Source organism: Hyperolius riggenbachi, chromosome 12, assembly GCF_040937935.1.
Source record: "Hyperolius riggenbachi isolate aHypRig1 chromosome 12, aHypRig1.pri, whole genome shotgun sequence".
Classification (NCBI taxonomy): Eukaryota; Metazoa; Chordata; class Amphibia; order Anura; family Hyperoliidae; genus Hyperolius; species Hyperolius riggenbachi.
In genome coordinates, this window is record NC_090657.1 from 180,465,790 (window position 1) to 180,488,931 (window position 23,142).

Here is a 23,142-nt window from a genome sequence, read left to right on the forward strand (position 1 = left end):
TAACACACAGGTGGGATGGTCTGCTATGCGTTGCTGGGCATAGATATTGCTCTGATCGCAGACATACTGCAGGAAGCTCTCTGGCAAAAAAAGTTCAAAAAAGTCAATGGGCTGCATGTTGCTGGTGTCCACTAATAGGCCACTCCTGGCTGTGAAGGGAGGGAGGTTAGGGGTCTCCATATTAGATGCTGACCATTGTGGGTCCCTTAGATCATAGGGTAGTGGTTCCCTCTGTGGTACCCTTGCTGGCATGCTCTGCCTTGGCCTGGCAGCCCTCTGACCTCTTGGGATGGCATTGCTGGAGGTAGCTATAGGTGACCCTCCTTCAGAAGCAGTGTCAGTGTCACTAATGCCCCTTGCCTGCTCCGCGCTCCTAGATGGCTGAGCTGTGGATGGCCCAGCAGACTCAGAATCGCTGTCCGTTGAGTCGCTTTCTGACTCGGACGGCAGCCAATCAATATCTGTGGACTCCAAATCATCCTCAAATTCGCTGCTGCTGTGACTGTCACTGTCACTGTCACGCTCCAGAATGGCGAACGCCTCTTGCAAAGAATACATTCTCTTTGCCATCTTTATAGAAAATGTATATAGGATATACACTATAATTGTATAGAGGCAAATTGTAAAAAAAAAAAAAGAGAGAGAGAGAAAAAAAAGAGTCCACAAAAATACAGCAGAAATAATATTCTATAAAAAAAAGCAAGGGAGGCTAGGATTAGATCAGGGTTGATCAGGGTGATCAGGGTTGATCAGGGTTGATCAGGGTTGATCAGGGTTGATCAGGGTTGATCAGGGTTGATCAGGGGTATATAGTCCTGGTATATTTATTGATCAGTCCTGGTATATTTATAAAATCCTCTAGGTGGCAGTCAGAATACAAGAAAAGAAGATCCAGTTACCTTGTAATCCTCTCAGGAGTGATTACAAGGTAACTGTATCTTCTCAAGTGCTGGCAACATTGTTTGTAAACCTCACAAATGAATGAGCACTGCTATTGGCTTATAGCAGTGCTCATTCATGGTTACAGGCATCTGATTGGTGATGGGAGTAATTACTCCCATTCATCAATCCCACCCAGAAATAAATGAAGCTGGTGCACGTGCACGTGCACGCACGGGGGCGCGCACCCGCGGGCGGGAGCGCGGGAGCGCGCGGGAGCGGGGGCGCGCGGGAGCGCGCGCGTGCACAGCACAATAGCGGCAGGGGCGTTTATAAACGCCCCTGATCCGCTAATTAAGTCAATAGGGGCGTAGTTAAGCGTCTGGGAAATCCGAAAGTGGTTAAACAGCGGCCATGACCGCCTGATGTAAAATCTGCGTCATTCAGTTGCAAAACACGCAGAAGTAATGAAGCCCCTTTGAACACTACAATCATATCAGCATTGTTACCTCAGGCAGATAAAAGTATTTTGCCTATTATTTACATTTTAGGATATGGGACTAAATTTGATTTAGTTTTTTTAACACCTGCTGTACAGGAAAACAGAAAGGGACTTCAGACAGTTTCACAGTAGGACTAGTACTAGATGTACCTATGTTTAGCTTATCATGTAACTTGTCAGGTTAGGTACCCTACACCAATGGATGTATGTGCATGCACACTTACTGTCGACCACAGGGATTGGGACAATTTCCTGCAATAGGGAGGAGAGTGAATACACAGAAGTCCATATAAATATTAGTCGTAGTTCTGTGCAGAAATGCTTGCAAATCTTCCACATACTGCCTACTTATGAATGTTCATGTCAGCCATTCCTGTTTATATTAAAGATAAAGCACTGAATGGTGCTTGGTTTCCATTTGCTACTAAAAGAGATATTGACGGTACTGTCTTGTTTGCTGATCCGCATGGCCATTTCTTTAGAAGTTTACTCAGGTGTGCTAATGGCTGTTTATCCAGCTTCAGCTACTTCCCTTTAGGTCATCAGCACGACTGTGTGCACAAAGAAACCTCATTGAATTTATTCCTAAATCATTTGCCCCTTCTCATCCCCACCCCAGTGCATTTTATAAAAGCCATGCCTATCTTTCATTGCTCTAGCCTGTCTGTAATAAGGAGCAACTTCATACCGCTCCTATATATAACCGTATTATGGGAAGGGTTAAGTGTTTTTTTTACACACTAAGCAGGGATGGGGAGATAAGATTCCGCTGAGATGCAGTGCTGGACACAGAGAGTAAATCCCTCAGCAGCAGAGGTAAGAAGTGGGCGGTTCAGGTGAGCTGTGCGCAGAGGAACAGATAGACTGCCGCCCACTCTCGGCTCCTGCCTGACTCTGTCACTTAGGTGATGAAGGGATAGGGGGAGAAGTTTTAACAACAAACACAAGTCTGGTCTGTGCAGTAAAATGTCACTGTCGCCCTGACGGGGAGAGAAACTACAGGACCCAGGCAGCCAGGTACTATATATATATATATATCTGTTGCAAAAAGTCTAGACAATACTCAGAACTCTGTGCATTAAAATATTGGTTCAATGATCCATGTCCATACCACCTTGGCGGTAATGACGAGCTCAGCTCGTCCATTACCGCCGGAGGGCACCGCTCAGGCCCCGCTGGGCCAATTATGATAATTGTTTTTTTTATAACACGCAGTGTTGGGGACGATCGCCGCCGATCCGCCGCGTAACGGGCCGCCCCCTAAGACCCCCCTCCCCGACCCCTGTGCAGCCTGGCCAAACAGTGCCATGCAGCGGTGAGGGGCGGATCGGCATTCCCTCTGACGTCACGACATCATTCCGTTCTTCGCCATGGCAACGGGGGAAGCCCTAAAGGAAATCCCGTTCAGAACGGGATTTCCTTATGGGCAAGTGCGCCGGTTGTGATTGGAGGGGTGGGAGGGATGCGGCAGGGAGGGGGGAATCATTTAACTAGCGCTAGGCTGGCTACATGATAAAAAAAAAAATACTGCTGCGCCGCCACCCTGGCGCATTTAATAGAACGCCAGGGTGATTAACAGACAGCTGTATGTTGTGCTGTGTCCAGTGTTTTAGCTATGCTGTGACTTTGTAGTTGTACAGCAGCTGATAATCTAGACCAGGGGTGCCCATTAGGTAGATTGCGAAGGACGTTACGGTAGATCCCAACCGCACTACATTCCCATTCTGTATATACAATTGTGCTCCTAAAATTGTACATAGGTAGATCATTTTGACTTCCTAATTTTTAAAGTATCTCTTAAGCTGAAAAAGTGTGGGCACCTCTGATCTAGACCCTCGCTTCCCAACATGTGGTCTGCATACCCTGGCGGTACTTATATTGGTTCAGACATCCGGCAGCAGTCGTCTAGAATAGGGGTATTCAATTATATGCAAATATGTCTGAGTTTATGGAAATCTATGTAATGTTTATACAAATATGTGCTGCTTGAAAATGGACCAATCAATTTCAACTTGGGAACAAACTGAATCATGCACTAGTTCCTGTCTACTGTTAACAGCAGTCAAGAACTATGTGTAGTGCCATCTTGTGGCTAAAAAAGTAAAATACATCTAAATACACCATAATACACTTTTACATGAAAAAATTGAATTTATTATTATTATATAACCCCTTCCACCCAACCCCATAGTTACCAAAAAAAAAACTCTTATTAAAAAAATAACAAAAACTACATCATTTAAAAAAAATAACTACATGAGGGTATATTACTGTTGCTTTCGTAAATAAAGGCATGTAATAATTGTTATAAAATAAGAAACACTAAATGGAAAAAAATACATCTTTGTTTCCAAATAAAATATTATTGCCATACATTTTACTAGAGACACAAATTAAACGTTATAATAACCGGGACAAATGGGCAAATCAAATGTGTCTGTTTTATCTACAATAGCACATTTTCTTTTTAAACTACAATGACTGAAAGCTGAGAAATTATGAATTTTTGCATTTTTTTTCTACTTCTTACCTGTAAAATGTATATAAAATAAAATAATTCTTAGCAAAAGGTACTGCTAAGAAGAAAGAAAACCTTTTTTTCTTATATAGATCATTACATAGATCATTTCGGTGTGATAAGTAGCGATAAAGTTATTGGCGAATTAATGGAAGGCGCATGATGTGAAAATTGCTCTGGTTTTGAAGGGGAAAACAGTGGTAGGGAAGTTGTGAAAAAAAATCATAGGTGTATAAACAAACCTAAATAAGCATTAAAAAAAAAACAAAAAACTTAAAGGGAACCTGAGGTGAGAGAGATATGGAGGCTGCCATATTTATTCCTTTGTATACAATGCCAGTTTCCTGGCAGCCCTTTTGATCTTTTGAGTAGTGTTTGAGTCAAAACTCTGGAACAAGCATATGGCTTATCCAACAACACCCGAGTTAGACTACCTGATCTGCTGCCAGCTTTTTTAGGCTCTATGGCTTATGCTAGGTAAAAACGATGAGATTTTCTGGCAGATTTACTGTCAGATCGATTATTTCCAACATGTCTTATCTGATTTCCGGTCAATATGTTGGAAATAATCTGACAATAAATCTGCCAGAAAATCTAATTGTGTGCTCCTAGCATTAAAGTATTAGAGACACAGGATGAGGAGGGCTGCCAGGCAACTGGTATCGTTTGAAAGGAAATAAATATGGCAGCCTCCATATACTGCTCACTTTAGGTTCCATATAAAGAAGCACTGTAGGGACATATAGTAGAATGTAGTAGATTATGCAGGATACCCACTTTTACAGGGTAGCCCGGCCTTCCCAGTGATGCTTAGCCTAGGCTGATTAGATATGTATTCTGGGAGACACATTGATTAATTTATAAATAAATATTGTTTAAAAAAAAGCAATTGTATTCCATTACGCTATTTTCACATGGCCACACACAATACAATAAAATGATCCGATTTTACGGCAATTCGATAAATATGATCAGATCTCCCCAAAAAATTTCAAGCTTTTTTTTCATTCAACTGAAAAAATCCAATTGAATTTCCCATTTTTTCAATTTTTATCGATCCGGAATACTGGAAATTTTTTTTCAATTTTTCTAAAGATTGTATGGTGTGTTTTAGATTGTCAATTTATTAATATACACACCCTAGCAATATTCTCAGAGTTTCCAATCATTTTTATCATAATTGGGGAACCATTGAACATAGGTGTGTGGTACATTGGTCAGATTTTTGAAGTGTTACAGTCAGTCAGAACAATTGATTGCAATTCTTGAATTGGACAGATGTTTAAAAAATTGTTTGGTGTGTGGCCACCTGAAGGCATAAAGGAAACTATTACATGCAATCATAAATGAGTGCTGTATGTATATAGTAGCAAAAAAGTTTCTGTACCGTGTTAGCCAAACAAATTATATAGGTAAAAAAATTTTTTGTAAAAAATAATACTTTTTAATGGCTAACTAATAGAGTTAAATGATGCAAGCTTTCTGGGATCTAGTCCCCTTCTTCAGGCATGTTTCCTGCTGTATGTATATAAATGCATCTAGGTGTTCTTGTGGTGGTATGACCCTCATTAGGGGCTTGTTGGCAGAGACTGTGTTCCATAAAGAAGGGGTACACTGTCATAGTGTATAGAACCTCTGCTCTAGACCTCTCCACATGACCTACATATCCTGAAAAACAAGCATGTGGCAGAATGTTTTTGTTTTCAGTGCCGTGTTCTGACTGTCGCGTTCCTGTCAGCAGGATCTCAGCTAGCCGCGGTGACACTGAAGTAACGGAGGATGCTGCTCATTTAAACTCAGAGCTCATTTAAACTCAGAGCCGATACCTGATGCAGAGACCCATTATCATATCTGTGGCTGGCAGGGAACACTGTGACCATAGAAGCTGGGACTCGATAGACGATGTCCTCAGGCTAGTTTCCATTACTCTTTTGGTCGCTAGCTTCGCACACTATCCTGACAGTTGCGCCAGTTATGCATGGGGCATGTGACTGGTATAAAGCTTGAAGAGGGACTCCATCCCGGTCGAATCTAAACTAAAACAGAAAAATATTGTCTTTAGTCTTACCTCCATACATACATTGTAAATTGCTGATGTCTCCTTTTCTGCTGCTGGTACTTTTTAATAGTGACGGCTGTTAAAATGTACCCTTTGTAGTTTTCAGAGGAGACCGCAAAGCTCAGTATCGTGTGCAGTGGGGTGGAGGTACTACCTTACGGCACTTTAAAAAGTCGAATGATATGCTGCAGTGGGTGATGTTAGATTAAAGGAACACTGTCGAGAAAAACTGTAAGGTTTATCTCAGAATACAATGCACTGTAAATTACTTTTTCCTATGTTGCTGTCACAGAAGTGGACCTGAACTCTTGCACAGGACAGAAGGAAAATGTAGAGAAAGGCACTCTGAATGTATTTAGAGAGTTTAGCCTGTCTAATTCCCCCTCATTTATGACTAATCACTAGTTGTAATTTGATCTCCCCCGTATCACATGGCTGCCTATGACAGAAGCAGATAAGCCTATGTGAAAGCGCAGGCTGTAAACAAAATGTCTGCTTCCATGAATCAGGAAGTAGAAACAGTGCAAATATCTTTTAGGATTTTAACAAATACATGTTTTTATTTAAAGGTTATTATGCTGTTGTGTATCTTTTAGAGCAGAGAGGTGTTTTGAGTTCAGGTCCACTTTAATCTGATAGATCATGTGTTTGTGATTTTGTGCATTGAGGTGTGATGCAGGGGGGCGGGGCATCACACCGCAAACGCACAGCTCAGGTGTAAAACTGGCCTATACATGCAGCACAAGCATACAGTGCATGGGTAAATATACGGGAAATGTCTGTACAGTGCATGAGTAAATGAACACTGTTTGTGTACAGCGCGTAGATATACAGTATTTAAGAGCACAGTGTGTGAGTGTAAGCTGATAAGTAGGCGTATAGGGTAAGTGTGCAGCATGTATACAGCACTTGGGTACATGTAGAGTACACACATGTAGGCTATGTGGCTACATGTACAGTATCATGTGTATGAGTACATTGACAGCTTGTGTATGCTAAGCTTGGGTCAGAGACAAATTAAGATGAAATGGGGCACTAGGCAAGTGCTAGGCCCACCTTTGATGGCCACCTGGCTTTTTTGGTAAGATTTGGTGGGCGCTAGCATCAACTAGGCCCCTAGTCTCACTTTAGACCGTAGGCAACTGCCCAAGTTGCCTTTTGGATGAATCGGCTTCAGATACATGTAGAGGATGCCTTTGTGCAGCATGGGGTTACATATATAGTACATTTGTGTACTAAGCATGGTTACATATAGAGCCCACCGATGTCCACGTGCGGATCAGTTAATTGAAGCGCAAGTTGAAATGGGCGCGGCTATTCTATCAATGTATTTACCGGCTACATCTCTCGGTCCCGGCGCAGACTGTATAAAATGGGCGCATTAAACGGCTATACGTATGCCGTTGTAACTCGTGTCTGCGCCTGCTGCTATGGCTCTCTTTAGATTTTAAATGTACGCACATAACCTAAAGCAGCCAGGTCACATGGTGCGTCATTGAAGCATTCCTACCCCCGGTACACCTTCCTCTGCCAGGGGACGGGTTAATGACACTCTCTGTGTCACACTCCCTGGTGCTTACAGCCTCCTACTGGCTTGTTCTCCTGTAAAGTAATTCTCTGCTAAAACACTAGATCATTAAATAAAAGTCGACTTAGCAAGTAGAGCACTGAGTTGTGAGTTGTTTTGTTTCCTAAATCACAGTTACGATCTTGGCACAGTACAGAGCTCCGCGTCCGACAGATTGTCACTGATTTTGTCAATGGCTAATCCCTGGCTCTCTTCCCTCCCTCTCTCGCTTACCCACTCACTCACTCACTCACTCACTCACTCACTCACTCACTCACTCACTTACTCACCTCTGTACCACTCCCTCCTCTTAGCTATCTCTCCCCCCCCCCCTCGTCCTCCTCGTCCTCCCATACTCTCTTCCTACTCTCTCTCTCATGTGACTGAAGAGAGGGTTAATTAGACTGTTTGGTTGTGAGCTGGCAGGTAAGGGGAATAGAGGATCTTAAATTGTTGGAACAGGTATTTCAATTTTTGTTTTGCAAATACATTAGAGTCCCAGTTATCCAGAACTCAACTAACCAGCCGTCTCAACCAACCAGAACAAATTGCTGGCAAGACTCCCAGTGGTGAAGGCCAACTTCTTAGGCTGTCAGTGGGCTCTATAGCAGGGAAATGAGCAGCGCTACTTAAAAACAGACTAGTGCCCACCTGCAAAAGAGTGCAAGCCCCACTTGTGGGGTCGAATACACACCGAGCATACACATGACCTGTCTACCACTGGAGGATGTTGGTTTCCTGTAACAGCTTGTATGCAACCTATTAAGTACTCGTCCCTCCCACTGCGAAGAAGTCAATCCTCCATGGGAGGGGCCTAACACTAACTAAATCCTAACCTATGTATATGCATAGCCTGGATGCGCTACCAAGTAAAATTGAAAAATCGAAAATTGCGCGAAAGGTGGATCAGCGCAACACCAGGCCGCCTCCGAATGGCCTCCAATCAGAGATGCGCTGAGCCCCCCCAGGAACTACAAACGCACCTTGAACCCAAACAGAAGCTCTGCATATACACCAAAAGCATGGCTGTTTAGTGGGAGCAGCTAACCAAAAACGAATTAAATTAGTACATAGCAAGGAAATGAGCAGTGCTACTTAAAAACAGACTTGTGCCTACCTGCAAAAGAGTGCAAGCCCCACTTGTGGGGTCGAATGCACACCGAGCATACACATGACCTGTCTACCACTGGAGGATGTTGGTTTCCTGTAACAGCTTGCATGCAACCTATTAAGTACTCGTCCCTCCCACTGCGAGAAGTCAATCCTCCATGGGAAGGGCCTAACACTAACTAAATCCTAACCTATGTATATGCATAGCCTGGGTGCGGCTCAAGGTGCGTTTGTAGTTCCTGGGGGGGCTCAGCGCATCTCTGATTGGAGGCCATTCGGAGGCGGCCTGGTGTTGCGCTTATCCACCTTTCGCGCAATGTTAGTGGGCTCTGCTGTGCTTATAGACCGGGCTCCACGGCTCCCCCAAGGTTAATATACTTTCACTTACTGTATTTTAAGATTTAGGCTGCACTCACAGTGGGATGTTGTGTTTTAATGCAACATTAAAGTCTCAACATGTCTGCGTTAAGAAGTAATGCACTGCAAGCACAACACAACATTTTTAACGCGACTTTAACGTCGCACTGTGAACAGCCCATAGGATTAGCATTGCAGTGTGGTAAGCTGCGTTATAAGACTTTATAACGCGCTACCATAATGTCCCACTGTGAATGCGACCTTAACCCCCTTGACGTTATTTGTGTAGCAAGCATACAGAGGCGCCAGTAGTATAAAAGCGGCGCTAAGCTGACGAATCATACAGACAAGTGTTATACTCCGTTCCATAGCCTGATGAAGTGGGTTGAACCCGCGAAACGCGTTGCATACTATTGGAGTGTATAATTAAATTTCCTTGTGTTGAAAAATCAACATTATCTTGTGTTTTCTCTGGGAGAGGTGGATCCACCTATCACCTCCCCGTTTTTAAGATTTTTTACCTTTTTTATACTACTGGCGCCTCTGTATCCTTGCTACACAAATTTGTCCACCCCTGGTGGAGGGGAATTGGCCCCCTTTTTCCTAACTACAGAGAGTGACTTCTTATTCCTGAGTGAGGACAGGTCTAATTTCCTCACCTGCCTATACAGTGGTTACCTGGAGGGTAACCCGTGTTTGTGAGTATATATCCCAATATACCACTTTCTCCCCATTTTACGTAACATACTACACTATATTGGGCTCTCGGTGTCTCCCCCCCCCTACCCCTTGACGTGATGATCCTTTCTGGATTTTAGGGTCTAAAAATGGTGCATTTTTTGGCATCTTTTTAGACCCTAAACTGGGGAAAAATAATGCTGCTAGAGAGTTCTGCAGCCCAGCACTCCCTCACCTCCCTGGGATCCAGCACTACAGTTTTCCCTCCGTCCTCCGGGTGGTGCTGTAACACTGTAGTGAGATCGCCATCTGTTGTCATGACGACAGACAGCGATCTCACTCGGGGGTTGCAGAGCCTCCGTGGAGAATGGTGGCTGACGTTGGGATCCTCCGGGAGGTGAGTTAAAACGCCCGCTGAGCGCATTGCTCTGCATAGACCTCCGGCGGCTACCACGAGTCAAGCTCGGGATAACTGCTCCTGGCTTGTTTTCCCCACCCTGAGCTGGACTTGTGATATCCGCCAAAGAGGTTAATACAAAGTTTATGGTATGTACAGTGCTGCCCATAATTATTCATACCCCTGGCAAATTTTGATTTAAAGTTACTTTTATTCAACCAGCAAGTCATTTTTTTTTTTACGGGAAATGACAAAGGTGTCTCCCAAAAGATAAAATGAAGTACAAGAGGCATTATTGTGGAAAATTCTCAGCTCTTTGAGCAAAAAGTGTCCAGTTCAAAATTATTCATACCCTTCACAAACAGTCCAAGCTGTTCTAAAGCATCCTAATTACCCTAATTAATTGGGAACAGCTGTTTTAATCAACTCAACAGGTGAAAAACAGCAGCTCTGCAGTTGGTTTGTGGACAGTCATGGCTAAGACCCAGGAGCTCAGTGAGGACCTGCGGCTGCGCCTTGTGGCTGCTTACAAGTCAGGGAAGGGCTGCAAGGCCATTTCTAAATGTTTTCAAGTTCCAGTGGCTACAATGCAAAGTATTATTAAAAATACAAGATGTTCTGCACTGTGGAAAATCTCAGAGGACGTGGCCGGAAGCCAAAACTGACACCTGTGCTGGCAAGGAGGATAGTGAGAGAGGTGAAAAAGAATCCAAGGATCACCACTAAGGCTATGCTGGTGAATCTGGGCTTTGCTGGTGGCAATGTCTCAAGGCAGACAATCCAACGGACCACGCTGCTGGGTTACACAGATGCAGACCAAGGAGGACACCACTTCTCCAAATAAGGCACACAAAATCTCGCTTGGCCCTTGCAAATGCACATCTGGATAAAGAAGACTTCTTGTATTCTGTGTTATGGTCAGATGAAACAAAAATTCAATTGTTTGGTCACAATGATGTTTCCTTCATTTGATGTGAAAAGGAGAAGCCTTCAACCCAAAGAACACCATCCCCACTGTCAAACATGGTGGTGGGGACCTAATGCTTTTGGGGTGTTTTTCAGCCAATGGACCAGGTTAACCTAATCAAAGTAAACGGCATCATGGAAAAAGAGCAATACATGAGGATTCTCAATGACAACATCAGGCAGTCTGCAGAGAAACTTGGCCTTAGGCACTAGTGGACATTTCAGCATAACAATGACCCAAAACACACAGCAAAAGTGGTGAAGAAATGGTTAGCAGACAACAACATTAACGTTTTGTAGTGGCGCAGCCAGAGTCCTGACTTGAATCCAATTGAGAATCTGTGGAGGGAGCTCAACATCAGAGGGATGGCAAGAAGACCCTCCAACCTGAAAGATTTGGAGCTCATTGCTAAAGATGAATAGGCAAAAATTCCTGTGGAGCCATGCAAAAAGCTGGTCTGCAATTATAGGAAGCGTTTCATGGATGTAATAGCCAATAAAACCTTTTGTGTTGATTATTGAGAAGGGTCTGAATAATTTTGGCCTGGACACTTTTTGTTCAAATGTAAATAAAAGCTGAGAAATGTTTTCCTTCACAATAATGCCTCTTGTACCTCATCTTAATATCTTTTGGGAGATACCTACAGTATGTCTATTCCAGTCAAAAAAATTACTTACTGGTTGAATAAAAGTAACTTTAGGTCAAAATTTGTCAGGGGTGTGAATAATTATGGGCAGCACTGAATATAGAGTGGGCTATAGCACTATATTAGTTAGGCCTATTTTTAACATAGTTTAAGCAACCAGAAAGCACACTGATCCAGCCAATCTCCATCGGTGTTGGATAACTGACACTCTCCAGTACTTCAAAATGTTGCAGCGCACAATGTGGTTAAAGAGGAATATTTATTTGGTGACTGAAAGCACCAGAGCTGCAGCCACTAGGGCATGCTCAGTAGGCTGTAGCAGTGTTAGGGAGCATTGCCCAAGGTCTCCTTACCGAAGAGGGTGCAGGCCTACTGAACAGGAAGAGCTGAGATTCAAACCCTGGTCTCCTGTGTCAGCCACTGACTAAACAAGTCATTTTTAGGAGTAGGAGGATAAATACAGTTGTTTATCTCATCAGTTTTTCTTCACTTTAGGTTCCAGTAAAAGTGGGTATCCTGGACCATTAACCTTCCTGGTGGTAAGCCCGAGCTGAGCTCGGGCTATGCCACCGGAAGGCACCGCTCAGGCCCCGCTGGGCCGATTTGCATAAATTTTTTTTGCTGCACGCAGCTAGCACTTTGCTAGCTGCGTGTGCAATCCGATCGCCGCCGATCCGTCGCGCCGCTGCCACCCCCCACCCCCAGACCCCGTGCGCTGCCTGGCCAATCAGTGCCAGGCAGCGCTGAGGGGTGGATCGGAGTCCTCTTTGACGTCACGATTTCGAGGACGTCGGTGACGTCATCCCACCCGTCGCCATGGCGAAAGGGGACCCTCCATGAGATCCCGTTCTTTGAACGGGATCTCCTGATCTCCGATCGCCTCCGGCGATCGGAGGGGCTGGGGGATGCCGCTGAGCAGCTACATGATATAAATTTATTTTATTTTTTTTTAAACTGCTGTGCAGCCCCCTGGCGGATTTTAATAAACCGCCAGGAGGGTTAACTGCTTCCTACTATACTGTATGTCACTACAGGGCCTCTTTAACCACCCTGGCATTCTATTTATTGCAGCCGCAAGTGGCTTTTAAAAAAAAAAAAAATGTGGTGCGCTAGGCTAGCTACACTTTTCCCCCAAGTCCCCCGACACTTTTCCCCCTCCCCCCCTCTGATCGCCGCCGGCGATATCTACCTAGCCGCGATCCCATGATGGCCGAGACTTCTGCCATAGCTTCAGGCGTTGCTATGGCGACGATCGGGCATGACGTCTGATGTCATCAACGTCATGACGTCATGCGCAGTTCCGATCGCCGCCATAGCGACCCCTGGAGGCTATGGAGAGGCGGCGCGGGCTCCTGGGGGTATATAGAAAACAGCAGCGATCGGGGGATCAGAGTAGGCCGGCGGTGATTGGAGGGGTGATAAAGCTAGCCAAGTGCTAGCTACACCCCCTCCCAAAATTTGGTAAAAAAAAAGACCCTCCAGGGCCTAAGAAATCCACCGCGGTGGTAATGGACGTCATTACCGCCAAGGTGGTTAAGATAATGTTCTGTTAAATGCATTTAAATAACTGTACCTGAACTAGGCAATAAGGGTGGAGTGAATGGATATTAAAACCCCCCTTTCTGCCCTGTGCATCATATGACTCATGTAGGAAAGTTTGGAATGTAGGGGTGTTCTGTATACCAAACCTAAGGCTCACTATGCACAGTCTGTTCCTCTTGGTAAAAAGATAAACTGTAATGAACTTTGTGTGAGGTGTTTATCAAGCTGAGGCTTTGAGTTGGTGATGTTTTTGCCAGCCGTTTATAGCTGTGAAGAGGAGCTTGCGTACGTTTGGGAGATTTGGTGGTGCGCCAGCAGGCGTACAGTTTCCTCCTGTGCCAGTGTGATGGTGGGCAGATGTTCCCCTTATGACACTGCGGTAAGTCACACACGCTGCAAATTACAGGATGTCTCAGACGCTCAGCCTCTGTCTCAGGCATGCGTAACACCCAGCACTGCCGCTGCTGCAGGGGCGCACTGACCACGGGCAAGGAGGGATTTATGACTGACCAAAATGCATCTTGTCTAGAGGAACTCTGCCTCAACTTCCTGCAGCTGGGAACCCTTGTGGACTGTACTGCTGTTCCTAATGTTTCATTGTTCTGTCACTATCAGAAGGCATACTTCTGTTTTGCATAGCATTTTTAGTAAGGAGGCTTTTTGGTCCATTATAACCCCTTACACACTCCTGGGCGTTCTTGTTCACCTTGAGGTTGCTGGGTACTCTGAAACTCTGGGTTTTTAAAGTCCTACTCCATAGAGCCACATTTAATCCATGTCATAAACTGATGAGGATCAACCAATCCGAAACAGTCTGTATGTATGTTGGATTGGTGTGGCTCTGTAATATTTACAAGCGGACACATCATTGCATTTCAGCGGTTCTGGAGGTGTGTTCAGTTTTCAGGGACAACAAAGGATGATTTGCTTATTCAGCAGTGGTGCATTGTGGGAGACATCAAATGCTCACTCCCTCCTGAATAATCGCAAATACCTTCTGTTTTACGAAGGCAAATGTCTGTTTTTCATAGCATTTTAGTAAGAGGGCTTTTTGGTCTCTTTTAGCCCCTTACACACTCTTAGGAGCGCTTGTTTACCGTGAGCTTGCTGGGAAGTCTGAAACTATCAGATTTCTGTGGCCCCCGAGTGTCAGTGCGTCATTGTTCTGTGACCCAAAGTGTCAGTGTGTCATTGTTTTGTGGCCCCCATGTGTCATTGCTCTGTAACCCACACTGACACTTGGGGGTCCCAGAAAAGTGTCACACTGACACTTGGGATCCCAGAACAGTGTCACACTGACACTTATAGCCCCAGAACAATGACTTACTGACACCTAGTGTTTCAGAACATTTGCTATGGTAACAAGCTTCACACAAGTACAGTACTCTAATCGCACAACGCCAGGTATTCTCCTGGTGTACGACCCGGAAATTTGGCACTAAGCTTGGCTTTGGGAACATATGTTCCCATTCAGCAATCTATCCTCTAGTCTAGTGGCCTATGACGGGGTCGAGCACGCACGCACTCCGCTCATAGACCACAGATGACTACACTTCTGGGACTTTAGATGAAGTTGGACTGGGCGTAGATATACTGCCTCAAGAGGAATAAGTGGTTAAAAGGAAATAAATATGTCCACTTCCATATCACTGTCACTTCAGGTTTCCAACATACTCCTACACACACATACCAATACTTCCCTACAAACACATCCAAGATACGCACAGGCACAAACACACACCGCTTTACACACAGTGACCCACAGACACACAGTGACACACAGACAGTATACTATCCGTACTAATGCAGGCAGTGTACAATGTAGAGCGGCAGCAGGTGATAGCTGCAGGCAAGGAACCTTTGCCTATGTAAATACATTATGTACTTGTAATTGTTCCCAGTAATTCTGCAGTATGCCATTAGGCTTTCTCTGCACACAGGGCAGATTTGTACTTGAAGAAACCTGAAAGCTGTAGATACAGAATCTGATACTGAAGAGCATTTTCTTTTCTCTACATTGACATTGTCTCGCTCTTGGTGGGCAGCATGTGGCCAATGATTGGCTGCAGCTTCCATCCCATAGGTTGAATCTCACAGGCTGGCTGCAGCTTCCATCTTATTGGCTGAATCTCACAGGCTGGCTGCAGCTTCCATCCCATTGGCTGAAGCACACAGGCTGGCAGCAACTTCCATCCCATTGGCTGAAGCACACAGGCTGGCAGCATACTACTCTTCCATGTGGTTTTGCATCTGAGCCAGTAATTTTTCAACCAGCGTGATCCCATCCAGGTAGGACTTTGCAGATACTGCATTATAGAGGGGATCCTGTGAGCAGGTTGATTGGGAGTTATACCATTCCCTCAGCAATGATTCCACCTAGCCATAGCTCTGTATGGGTGTCCTATCCTCCGGCCACAGCCCTTCTGTTCAAGTACCAGTACAAGTGATGGTCATCATGCCTACAAACCATCCTGGCTATGCCGGGACTGTCCAAGGTTGGAAGTCGCTGTCCCGTTGTGAGCTCCTCTGAGGACAGTCAGTGTCATGACTATGTACTCTGTAAAGTGCTGCAGAAGATGTCAGTGCTATATAAATATATAACAATAATATGGTAGGACATTAGACTATGACTATGGCAGAATTAGATTGTGAGCCCCTCTGAGTACAGACAGTATTTAGGCTTAGATAGTGGTAGGTTAGTGTATTTAAGCTTAGACAGTGGTAGGTATGTGTATTTAGGCTTAGATAGTGGTAGGTTAATGTACTTGGGCTCAGATAGTGGTAAGTTTGTGTATTTAGGCTTAGATAGCAATAGGTTAGTGTATTTAGGCTTAGATAGTGGTAGATTAGTGTATTTAGGATTAAATAGGGGTAGGTTGTTGTATTTAGGCTTAAATAGTGATAAGTTAGTGTATGTAGGCTTAGATATAGATAGGTTAATGTGTTTAGGCTTAGATAGGGGTAGATTAGTGTATATAGGCTTAGATAGTGAGAAGTTAGTGTACACTCATCTAAAGGATTATTAGGAACACCATACTAATACAGTGTTTTGACCCCCTTTTGCCTTCAGAACTGCCTTCATTCTACGTGGCATTGATTCAACAAGGTGCTGAAAGCATTCTTTAGCAATGTTGGCCCATATTGATATGAGGTAGATTTGTGGGATGCACATCCAGGAAGCGACCGTTCCATCACATCCCAAAGATGCTCTATTGGGTTGAGATGTGGTGACTGTGGTGTCCATTTCAGTACAGTGAACTAATTGTCATGTTCAAGAAACCACTTTGAAATGATTCGAGCTTTGTGACATGGTGCATTATCCTGCTGTAAGAAGCCATCAGAGGATGGATACATGGTGGTCATGAAGGGATGGACAGGGTCAGAAACAATGCTCAGGTAGCCCTTGGCATGTAAACAATGCCCAATTGGCACTAAGGGGCCTAAAGTGTGCCAAGAAAACATCCCCCACACCATTACACCACCACCACCAGCCTGCACAGTGGTAACAAGACATGATGGATCCATGTTCTCGTTCTGTTTACGCCAAATTCTGACTCTTATCGAGACTCATCAGACCAGGCAACATTTTTCCAGTTTTCAACTGTCCAATTTTGGTGAGCTCGTGCAAATTGTAGCCTCTTTTTCCTATTTGCAGTTTAGATGAGTGGTACCCGGTGGGGTCTTCTGCTGCTGTAGCCCATCCACCTCAAGATTGTGCATGTTGTGGTTTCACAAATGCTTTGCTGCATACCTCGGTTGTACCGAGTGGTTATTTCAGTCAACGTTGCTCTTCTATCAGCTTGAATCAGTCGGCCCATTCTCTTTTGGCCTCTAGCATCAACAAGGCATTTTCACCCACAGGACTGCCGCATACTGGATGTTTTTCCCTTTTCACACCATTCTTTGTAAACCCTAGAAATGGTTGTGCGTGAAGTACTCAGACCGGCTCGTCTGGCACCAACAACCATGCCACGCTCAAAATTGCTTTAATCACCTTTCTTTCCCATTCTGACTTTCAGTTTGGTGTTCAGGAGATTGTCTTGACCCGGTCCACACCCCTAAATGCATTGAAGCAACTGCCATGTGATTGGTTGATTAGATAATAGCATTAATGAGAAATTGAACAGGTGTTCCTAATAATCCTTAAGGTGAGTGTATTTAGGCTTAGATAGGGGTAGGTTGTTGTATTTAGGCTTAGATAGTGGTAGATTAGTGTATTTAGGCTTAGATAGTGATAGATTAGTGTATTTAGGCTTAGATAGTGGTAGACTATTGTATTTAGGCTTAGATAGTGATAAGTTAGTGTATTTACGCGTAGATAGTGGTAGGTTACAGTATTTAGGCTTAGATGGGGTCGGTTAGTGTATTTACGCTTAGATAGTGGTAGGTTAGTGGTAGGGATAGATAAGGGGTTTTAATGTAAAGTTGAATACCCCACCGAGACAATCCATCTTTCTACTCGTGGGAACATGTATGTGACTAGCAAGAACAAGAGTTCAAATGATCGTGGCCCTTTGCATGGGAAAAAGATCCGCCGTAACGGTCGTGAGGAAGGTTAGGTAGAACGCTAATAGGATAGTTAAAATCACTGATATTTTATTATTGTACTTGTCCAGCACCCAACAATTGAATTACGGCAGTGTTGCTGATATTCTAGTAATGACTGCTCCCTTTTTTGATGTGCGCCCTCCGTGTACCTTTACAGACAGGCTTAGAGTCCCCCTTTAACCTCCTGCTGTTGGAGTTTTGGCTTCAGTTCTTACAACTTTCTTATTTGAAATTCTTCAGCAAACACAAGTGATTTTTTTTTTTAGGCTTGGATGTACAGAATGGTTGTGGGAACATTTGGAGACGTGTTTGGGCGCTGTCTGCTCCTTCCGCCACTCTCTCTCTGTACATAGAGGAGACGGCGGATGAAATTATTTGCTATAATGGACAGGCGAAGCAATTTAACTCCCGGCATCTTCGGATTTTGCTGTGTAAATGTTATTCACAGTGGGGCCGAGGCAACAGCTGCAGAAAATCAATCCAGGAGACTTTTAGCAAGCTAAACACACCTGCAAAGCCTGAAGTGTCAGGCCGAGCCGCGGAAGTAATCCACCTTTACAATTCGCATTCAGCCACAGCTTAGCGGCACAGGGTGCAGACGCTGTTAACCATTTTCCTGCAAGGACAAACACGTCGGAGGAACGGAAGATGTAAGCCCAAACTTAAAGTGCACCTGAACTTTTGCACAGGACAGAAGGAAAACATAGAAAAATTGCACCCCACTCGAGCATTATTTTTAATGGCGTATAGGTAGCCAGGTTTAGGTGTTCCCCTGAATAGGAAGCCAGGTACAGGTGTGGCCAATATAGATAACCAGGATTAGGTGTTATCCCAGTATAGGAAGCCAAGTACAGGTGTGGCCAGTATAGGTAACCAGGTTTAGATGTTCCCCAGTATAGGAAGCTAGGTACAGGTGTGGCCAGTATAGGTAACCAGGTTTAGATGTTCCCCAGTGTAGGAAGCCAGGTACAGGTGTGGCCAGTATAGGTAATCCGGTTTAGGTGTTCCTCAGTATAGGTTAGAAAGGTATAGGTAACTTTGTATATGTGTCCCTCTTCCTCTAGCTATACTGGGCACTATACTAGCTATACTGGGCACTATACTAGCTATACTGGGCACTATACTGGGGCACTACCTACCTATACTGGGCACTATACTGGCTATACTGGGGCACTAGCTACCTATACTGGGGCACTACCTACCTATACTGGGCACTATACTAGCTATACTTGGCACTATACTAGCTATACTGGACACTATACTAGCTATACTGGGCACTATACCAGCTATACTGGGCACTATACTGCTATACTGGGCACTATACTAGCTATACTGGGCACTACCTACCTATACTGGGCACTATACTAGCTATACTGGGCACTATACTAGCTATACTGGGGCACTACCTACCCATACTGGCACTATACTAGCTATACTGGTCACTATACTAGCTATACTGGGACACTATACTAGCTATACTGGGGCACTATACTAGCTATACTGGGGTAACTATACTAGCCATACTGGGGCAACTAAACACCCTATACTGGGGCAACTATGCTAGCTATGCCGCCGCACCCCAGCCCCCCTCCCCCCCATAACCTGCTGCGCACGACACTGTCCACTAAGTCGCGCAAACACCCCATCCCTCGCTCCCACCGCCCCCCATCCCCCCCCCCCCCGGGTCCCCGGAGAAAACTTTGGTCAGAAAGTGGTCCCCGGGCCAGAAAAGGTTGGGGACACCTGCTTTAGATCATACATGTCAAACCTCGACTCGTGGGCCACATCTGGCCCTCTGAGCCATTATATTTGGCCCTCAGGTGGTTTTCCCACTTTGCATTATGTTTGTCCCACTTTAGACCACCAGAGAAGCTATATTGGAGGGTAAGCCCTAGATCACCAGGGAAGCCATATGGGGAGGGGGGCAGCACATCATACCAGGGAACTGTATAGGAGAGGGAATGGAGCCACTAGACACCAGGGAATTGTATACGGGAAGGTGGATGCCACTAGACACTAGGGAACTGCGTAGGGGAAAGAGGGGGCCACTAAACACTAGGAAACTGTGTAGGGGACGGAGGACCACTAAACATCAGGAAACTGTACAGGAGATGGAGGGGGGGGGGGGGTATTAGACACCAGGGACCTTTATAAGGGAGAGAGGTGGCCACTATACATTGATGTTGGCCCACGACTTGGTCTCAGAGCTCAGTTTCGGCCCACTTTGTATTTGAGTTTGACACCTCTGCTTTAGATGATAGATAAGTAGTCTACAAGTGGCACATTAGAGTGTTGTTTTGTCCTTTCACACCCCCATCCTTTTGTTTTATTCCAGAGAGTGTCCCCTTCCAAGGACCCAGGTGGCAGCAATGAGCAGGGACAAGCTGAAACTCCCCACAAGTAGATCCTGGCTTTGTGAGTACTGCATTCACCTCCCTGTATATTTCCTGGTACACTATTTGCTTTTGGCATTCACTTTCTTCCTGTCCTTCCAGAGTACAGCAGTATCTTTCTGTACCACTCTATTATTAGTTTCTCTGTATCTGGGGAGACCCATCTGCTGTCTATCACTCTAAGACCCCCCAGGCATTTAACCACCTAACGCGAGCCTGATCCAGCCTTTCACGTCAGTCTGTGAGTTTCCAGATCTGATTGCAAGCTCAAATTGCAACCATGGTAACATTTCTCTGTTTGGAGTACGGACAGACCATAAAATCCCACCTTGTTGCATAGGGATTTGTCAGCATGGAAGAGAAACTATTTTTTTCTTAAAGGACTTCCGAGGCCAAAGGAAAAAAAAAAGTTCAGTACCTGTAGCTAATTTGAATGCACGGAGGACGCCATCCGCGCCCTCCGTGCAGTTTCGCCGGGTCCCCGCTGCTCAATATTCCCCCGGGTTGGCTCCCAACCCCACAGCCCAGGTCAGGCTCTCATGCCACCTGCAAAATGTCCGCCCGAGCTGGCCGCGGCTGCACAGTCCGCACAGACGCGAGTGCGGCTGAGCAGCTCTAGGGCCTCCCCCCTGATCCACGCTGCAGGCTGTCTCCTGTAGCGTGGATCAGGGGGGAGGCCCTAGAGCTGCGCAGTCGCATTCGCGTCTGTGCGGACTGCGCAACCACGGCCAGTTTGGGCGGACATTTTGCAGGTGGCATGAGAGCCTGACCCGGGTCGGGAGCCAGCCCGGGGGGATATTGAGCAGCGGGGACCTGGTGAAACTGCACGAAGGGTGCGGATGGCGTCTTCCGTGCATTCAAATTAGCTACAGGTACTGAACTTTTTTTTTCTTTGGCCTGGTAAGTCCTTAAAAGGGAACCAGAGACGAAGCACCCTTGTGTATTTTACCATATACAGTGGTGTGAAAAACTATTTGCCCCCTTCCTGATTTCTTATTCTTTTGCATGTTTGTCACACTTAAATGTTTCTGCTCATCAAAAACCGTTAACTATTAGTCAAAGATAACATAATTGAACACAAAATGCAGTTTTAAATGATGGTTTTTATTATTTAGTGAGAAAAAAAAACCTCCAAATTTACATGGCCCTGTGTGAAAAAGTGATTGCCTCCCTTGTTAAAAAATAACTTAACTGTGGTTTATCACACCTGAGTTCAATTTCTGTAGTCACCCCCAGGCCTGATTACTGCCACACCTGTTTCAATCAAGAAATCACTTAAACAGGAGCTATCTGACACAGAGAAGTAGACCAAAAGCACCTCAAAAGCTAGACATCATGCCAAGATCCAAAGAAATTCAGGAACAAATGAGAACAAAGTACTATAATTGAGATCTATCAGTCTGGTAAAGGTTATAAAGCCATTTCTAAAGCTTTGGGACTCCAGCGAACCACAGTGAAAGCCATTATCCACAAATGGCAAAAACATGGAACAGTGATGAACCTTCCCAGGAGTGGCCGGCCGACCAAAATTACCCCAAGAGCGCAGAGAAAACTCATCCGAGAGGCCACAAAAGACCCCAGGACAACATCTAAAGAACTGCAGGCCTCACTTACCTCAATTAAAGTCAGTGTTCACGACTCCACCATAAGAAAGAGACTGGGCAAAAACGGTCTGCGTGGCAGATATCCAAGGCGCAAACAACTTTTAAGCAAAAAGAGCATTAAGGCTCGTCTCAATTTTGCTAAAAAAACATCTCAATGATTGGCAAGACTTTTGGTAAAATATCTTGTGGACCGACGAGACAAAAGTTTAACTTTTTGGAAGGTGTGTGTCCCGTTACATCTGGCGTAGAAGTAACACAGCATTTCAGCAAAAGAACATCATACCAACAGTAAATTATGGTGGTGGTAGTGTGATGGTCTGGGGTTGTTTTGCTGCTTCAGGACCTGGAAGGCTTGCTGTGATAGATGGAACCATGAATTCTACTGTCTACCAAAAAATCCTGAAGGAGAATGTCCGGCGATCTGTTTGTCAACTCAAGCTGAAGCGATCTTGGGTGCTGCAGCAGGACAATGACCCAAAACACACCAGCAAATCCACCTCTGAATGGCTGAAGAAAAACAAAATGAAGACTTTGGAGTGGCCTAGTCAAAGTCCTGACCTGAATCCTATTGAGATGTTGTGGCATGACCTTAAAAAGGTGGTTCATGCTAGAAAACCCTCAAATAAAGCTGAATTACAACAATTCTGCAAAGATGAGTTGGCCAAAATTCCTCCAGAGCGCTGTAAAAGACTCGTTGCAAGTTATCGCAAACGCTTGATTGTAGTTATTGCTGCTAAGGGTGGCCCAGCCAGTTATTAGGTTCAGGGGGCAATTTCTTTTTCACACAGGGCCATGTAGGTTTTGAGTTATTTTTCTCACTAAATAATAAAAACCATCATTTAAAACTGCATTTTGTGTTCAATTATGTTATTTTTGACTAATAGTTAACGGTTTTTGATGAGCAGAAACATTTAAGTGTGACAAACATGCAAAAGAATAAGAAATCAGGAAGGGGGCAAATAGTTTTTCACACCACTGTATATCAGGAGGAACATTAGAGAAAACACTTACCATGCTCTCTGTTTCATCCTCACTGCTAAAAGTGTCTTATCAGCTGTGATAAGAATCCCGGACTGAGTCTTCAGTCTGGCTTTGCAGGGAATGATTATAGCTGAGTCATTATAGCAGAGCCACAAGGGGGCAGGCTTGGGCTTGAATAGACACCAGAGAAGACAGACTCAGCTATAATCTTTCCGTAGCAAAGCTAGACTGAGTGCTCAGTCTGGGATTCTTATCAGAGGTGATAACAGTCAGATTAAACAGAGAACAATGAAACAAAGAGCAGATTAGGTGTTTACTGTCATGTTCCCACTGATTTATAATGTAAAATACAAGTGGGTGCTTCATCTCTGGTTCTCTTTAAAGGACCACTACA

The 23,142-nt window shown here is 44.8% G+C and overlaps 1 long non-coding RNA gene across 2 annotated transcripts in view; it reads left to right on the forward strand.

The window, feature by feature from the left end:
* LOC137542151 (uncharacterized) overlaps window positions 1-23,142 on the forward strand; it is a 239,135-nt gene that overhangs the window by 94,274 nt on the left and 121,719 nt on the right. For both annotated transcript variants that reach the window (XR_011025363.1, XR_011025364.1), the window contains exon 3: window positions 20,106-20,185. This is a non-coding gene — a long non-coding RNA (uncharacterized lncRNA). The remainder of the gene's footprint in view (window positions 1-20,105; window positions 20,186-23,142) is intronic.